At 33.4% G+C, this 6,000-nt stretch overlaps 1 long non-coding RNA gene across 1 annotated transcript; it reads left to right on the top strand.

Annotated features, from left to right (window-relative positions):
* Positions 1–1,519: 1,519 nt before the first annotated feature.
* On the top strand, positions 1,520–1,784 carry LOC116163789. The gene is made up of 2 exons (XR_004143808.1): positions 1,520–1,660; positions 1,712–1,784. It is a non-coding gene; the product is annotated as an uncharacterized LOC116163789 (long non-coding RNA).
* The last annotated feature ends 4,216 nt before the right edge of the window (positions 1,785–6,000 follow it).

Genomic DNA, 6,000 nt, shown 5'->3' with positions numbered 1-6,000 from the left:
TTCCCAGAAAAATTTCCAGATTGGCGGTGTGAAAATGAACTGATCTTTAAATATGTTCCAAATCAGCATAATGTAGTTTCAAATTTAACTGAGTGGAAACAATTAGTTCCCAAATCCAAACGAAACCAATTATTAAATAAAATGCACGACCATCCAACCTCTTCGCACTTAGGAGCTCTAAAAACGTACCAAAAATTATCCGAACAATATTATTGGCCTAAGATGAGGGCGGACGTTTCGCGGTATGTTAGGCGTTGTGAGATATGTGCTGCGAATAAATCTTCTCAGCTCAGTAGGCCGGGTTTAATGGGACAGGAAAAAAAAGTTTGCTATCCATTTCAATGCCTATCAGTTGATATCATAGGGCCATTACCTCGTTCATTAAAGGGGAACACGAGTATCATTGTGGTAGCAGATTGGTTTACAAAATTTGTATTACTTAAACCAGTTCGACAAGCGCATGCCAAAGCAGTTGTAGATTTTTTAGAAAATGATGTTTTCCTAATTTTTGGAGTACCTCAAATATGCATGGTAGATAATGGACCACAATTTATCAGTTCACAATTTAAACATTTAATAAAAAATTATAACATTCCTCAAGTGTGGTATAATGCTAATTACCATCCGCAAGTAAATTTTGTAGAGAGGGTCAATCGGGTTATTGGCACCGCCATTAGATCATATGTTACGGACAACCATCGTAATTGGGATTTAGAAATATTCAAGGTGGCTCATGCTATTCGGAATTCCGTGCACGATGTTACAGGTTATAGTCCTTCTTTCCTTAATTTTGGGCGCATTGTTCCTATTTCAGGGGATTATTACAACAAACTTGAGATTATGAAAGAAGACGATCTAAAAATTGGCGATAGAGAAAATTTGGTGAATGATATACATAATTTGTCAGATATTTACAAAGACGTAAATCAGCGTTTGCACCGAGCCTACGAAAAAAATACAAAATTTTATAATTTAAGAAAACGACCATTAAAATTTAAGGTCGGGGACACTGTTTGGAAAAAGAACTATACTCTTTCGGATGCGTCAAAATATTACAGCAAAAAACTAGCACCTAAATATCAGAAGTGTAAAGTAAAAAAAATTACTGGTCAACTTAAATATCAGAAGTGTAAAGTAAAAAAAATTACTGGTCAACTTACATATGAATTAATATCGGAAGAAGGCAAGAACTTAGGGGTTTATCATGTAAAAGACCTCAAACCTTATTACGTAGAGGAAAATGAGTGAAAAAACAAGGGTATGTGTGTGATACGAATGTTGCATGGATGAGTGTGTTTTTTGTTATATTGTCGTATGTATGAGTTAAATTTTCGGTAATAAGACACATAAATTATTTCATATCGTTTCATTACTTTAGTAAATTCAGATTTGTATTAGTTTGAAAACTGTGGTTTCAAACGTTTGGTTGGGGGTGTGTAACGTTATGACGTGTCGTAAGATGTCGTTGGCGTTTAAACTATACTTGAAATATTGGTCTTGCTATCAGGAATTCGGAAAACGCACTTGTCTTCGTACCTACGTTTGGTGCGGATAAAAATTTGCAATTTATTTAGTTGCGTTTAAGAAAATTTCATTCCAATCAATTTGCATTGAATATTCCTATTGAGGATAAATTTTAAAAAGAAAAGGTCATAGAACCGTAAGTTTTAATTTTATTATTTCAAATTTGTAACATTTCACCACATTTTAGTTTTTTGTACATACCGGATTTGGGCCCCTGGAACAGAAAGAAGGAGCATTAGTTTCTGCAGCTTCCGTATTACCAAAAAAAACAAATTCAGTAGTAGTTTGCTCTAAATAAAAAAAAAAAAACTTCACCAACTTCAGCAACTTCTTCAGGAGTGTTCGTCGATAATCAAGTCACTATCTACTGGTCAAAAATTTAATTGCATCTTCAGACGACGGCAAGAGACAGAAATCAAACGCAAGGTTAGCTAACATTTCACCATTCGATCATCAATTTACTATATTTCATTTAAAATCTTCCATACCAAATGATACAAATGATACGTAATTTAGTTGATAAGTACCCCACCTGTTTTTTTAATAATCCAATGTAAATTACTTAATTTTATATTTGTTCTGCGATAGCGCTATTTCCGTCTTTATTTAATTTTTTTCCGTTTAATCTTATAATTCTTGTGTTCCTTCATAAAAAAAAACCTATAAATTGTAAGGGTACTCGATACTTGGTTGGTATTAAATAACAACAAAAAAAAATTCATTTTGTTTTTTTTGATCGCGCTTGGCGTGATACTTTTAGTCTTAGAGCAGCTGCCTGATGGAAGTAATTGAATAACCACCAAAGGGCTGTAACCGGGGCTGTAACGTTTGAACTAGTAGCCCTTCCTTTTTTTCAAAAATCGACTACACCAAAATCTCGGGAAACACTTTCTTATTAATTTGGCTTGCGTAAAAATCCAAATCAATTCGTACTTTTTCGATCAGACTTCTTAATCAAAAGTAAGACTAGAAACCAATTTCGAAAAAAAATTCAAAGGCCTGTAACTTTTGAACTAGTAGCCCAATGTTTGAAATTAATGGATTCTACAGGCCACATTCTATAAGAAAATTTTTCCGGGTCGATCTGAGACAATTTTTTTTTTCGGGGCTCAAAAAGGCAGTGTATAAACCTTCCTTTTTTACAAAAAATCGACTACACCAAAATTTCTCGGGAAACACTTTTTCTTATTAATTTGCGTACGTAGAATCCAAATCAATTCGTACTTTTTCGATCAGACTTCTCATCAAAAGTTATAGACTAGAAACCAATTTCGAAAGAAAATTCAAAGAGCTGTAACTTTTGAACTAGTAGCCAATCTTGGAACTGTTTGAAATTATGGATTCTACAGGCCCAATCTATAAGAAATTTTTTTTTCCGGGTCGATCTGAGACAAAATTTTTTTTTCGGGGCTCAAAAAAGGCCTTCTTTTTTTACCAAAAATCGACTGCACCAAAATTTCTCGGGAAAACACTTTTTCTTATTAATTTTGGTGCGTAGAATCCAAAACAATTCGTACTTTTTCGATCAGACTTCTCAATCAAAAGTTATAGACTAGAAACCAATTTCGAAAGAAAATTCAAAGGGCTGTAACTTTTGAACTAGTAGCCCAATCTTGGAACTGTTTGAAATTATGGATTCTACAGGCCACATTCTATAAGAAAATTTTTTTTCCGGGTCGATCTGAGACAATTTTTTTTTCGGGGCTCAAAAAAAGGCAGTGTATAACCTTCCTTTTTTACCAAAAATCGACTACACCAAAATTTCTCGGGAAAACACTTTTTCTTATTAATTTGGGTGCGTAGAATCCAAATCAATTCGTACTTTTTCGATCAGACTTCTCAATCAAAAGTTATAGACTAGAAACCAATTTCGAAAAAAAATTCAAAGGCTGTAACTTTTGAACTAGTAGCCCAATCTTGGAACTGTTTGAAATTATGGATTCTACAGGCCACATTCTATAAGAAAAATTTTTTTCCGGGTCGATCTGAGACAATTTTTTTTCGGGCCTCAAAAAAAGGCAGTGTATAACCTTCCTTTTTTACCAAAAATCGACTGCACCAAAATTTCTCGGGAAAAACACTTTTTCTTATTAATTTTGGTGCGTAGAATCCAAAACAATTCGTACTTTTTCGATCAGACTTCTCAATCAAAAGTTATAGACTAGAAACCAATTTCGAAAAAAAATTCAAAGGGCTGTAACTTTTGAACTAGTAGCCCAATCTTGGAACTGTTTGAAATTATGGATTCTACAGGCCACATTCTATAAGAAAATGTTTTTTCCCGGTCGATCTGAGACAATTTTTTTTCGGGCTTCAAAAAAGGCAGTGTATAACCTTCCTTTTTTACCAAAAATCGACTACACCAAAATTTCTCGGGAAAACACTTTTTCTTATTAATTTGGCTGCGTAGAATCCAAATCAATTCGTACTTTTTCGATCAGACTTCTCAATCAAAAGTTATAGACTAGAAACCAATTTCAAAAGAAAATTCAAAGGGCTGTAACTTTTGAACTAGTAGCCCAATCTTAGAACTGTTTGAAATTATGGATTCTACCTCGTTACTATTTGAAGTTTGTAATAGATTACACCCTTCCAAAAATCCAAAACGAGACCCCGCATGCAAAACAGTAAAACGCTCCCTTCTGATTTAATTTTAGACGGATTACTTTTAATTTCAGAATCGTGTACCCATTTTCGGACGCTGGATCCATTTTAAAAAATCCAAGTTTCGTCCAGACGCACGAATGTTATATTTTCACTTGAATTTTGGTATTGCAAGAATTTCCTCAAAAATGTAATTTTGGATGCAACAACATATTTTTGTTCACAGAGAAGTTTACGTCCATTTACGAGTTTGTATTTATAACCCATTGATTTTAGAATGTTGTATAAGGTAGTTTTCCCCTTATCAAAATCAAAATTTTCCCGCGCGTCCCTTAGTAAGTCAGCCAAAGTGAAGTGTTCATTTTTCGAGTGATAATTCCAAATCAGTCGTTGCAAATCTTCCCGAAATGAAAAATTGTTATATATAATAGATATAAGTTTTAGGTCGTGGGCCAAAAGGTTTCAATTCAAAAGTATCCAGCTTTGAAAATTGGTACACATGATCTTAAGGATATAAGAAAGGTCCCTATTGTTTTTAAGTTACGTAGACTATCGAGTCAAAAAGTTTCACTCCAGGATCGTTCGGTATTCTGTTGTATCGGATTTTTATATTTGACTTTGTGACAATGGAAACTTTCCCTAAACATTTCTAAATTGTACTTCCTTTTTTTGAAGCCGGAAAAAAAATTGTCTGAGATCGACCGGGAAAAAACATTTTCTTATAGAATGTGGCCTGTTCAGTTCCAAGACTAGATCAAAAGTTACAGCCCTTTGAATTTTCTTTCGAAATTAGTTTCTGGTCTATAACTTTTGATTGAGAAGTCTGATCGAAAAAGTACGAATTGATTTGGATTCTACGTACGCAAATTATTAATAAGAAAAAGTGCTTTCCCGAGAAATTTTGGTATAGTCGATTTTTTGTAAAAAAGGAAGGTTATACACTGCCTTTTTTGAGCCCCGAAAAAAAAATTGTCTCAGATCGACCCGGAAAGAAAATTTTCTTATAGAATGTGGCCTGTAGAATCCATAATTTCAAACAGTTCCAAGATTGGGCTTCTAGTTCAAAAGTTACAGCCCTTTGAATTTTTTTTCGAAGTTGGTTTCTAGTCTATAACTTTTGATAATGTCATGGTTTAATTTAGTTACTTAATTACATTGTAATAGGTTTACTCTTATTTTTATTTTATCTTGCATATTATCTTTTTGTCTATAGTGCCGCTTGCGCAAACGTAACAAACTTTAATTTTGTTCTGTTATTGGATACTTTGTATCTGTAGAACAATAAACATTACCTATTATTATTATTATTGAGAAGTTTAATCGAAAAAGTACGAATTGTTTTGGATTCTACGCACCAAAATTAATAAGAAAAAGTGTTTTTCCCGAGAAATTTTGTTGTAGTCGTTTTTTGGTAAAAAAGGAAGGTTATACACTGCCCTTTTTTGAGGCCCGAAGAAAAAATTGTCTCAGATCGACCCGGAAAAAAATAGTTATTTATGTATTAAGGGCATAATAGTGATATTTATATTCTCGAGGGCGATGAGTTAAAAAGCTCGAGGGCCTATGTTTTTGAGAGTTTTTGAGGCCCGAAAAAAAAATTGTCTCAGATCGACCGGGAAAAAACATTTTCTTATAGAATTTGGCCCGTAGAATCCATAATTTCAAACAGTTTGAAGATTGGGCTACTAGATCAAAAGTTACAGCCCTTTGAATTTTTTTTCGAAATTGGTCCATAACTTTTTATTGAGAGGTCTAATCGAAAAAGGAAGAATCGTTTTGGTTTCTAGGCACCAAAATTAATAAGAAAAAGTGTTTTCCCGAGAAATGTTGGAATAGTCGATTTTTGGTAAAAAAGGAAGGTTAAGTAATTCA

Source organism: Photinus pyralis, unplaced genomic scaffold, assembly GCF_008802855.1.
Source record: "Photinus pyralis isolate 1611_PpyrPB1 unplaced genomic scaffold, Ppyr1.3 Ppyr1.4_LG2, whole genome shotgun sequence".
Classification (NCBI taxonomy): Eukaryota; Metazoa; Arthropoda; class Insecta; order Coleoptera; family Lampyridae; genus Photinus; species Photinus pyralis.
Note: the sequence above shows the minus strand (reverse complement) of the source record. Positions and strands in the feature narration are given on the sequence as shown.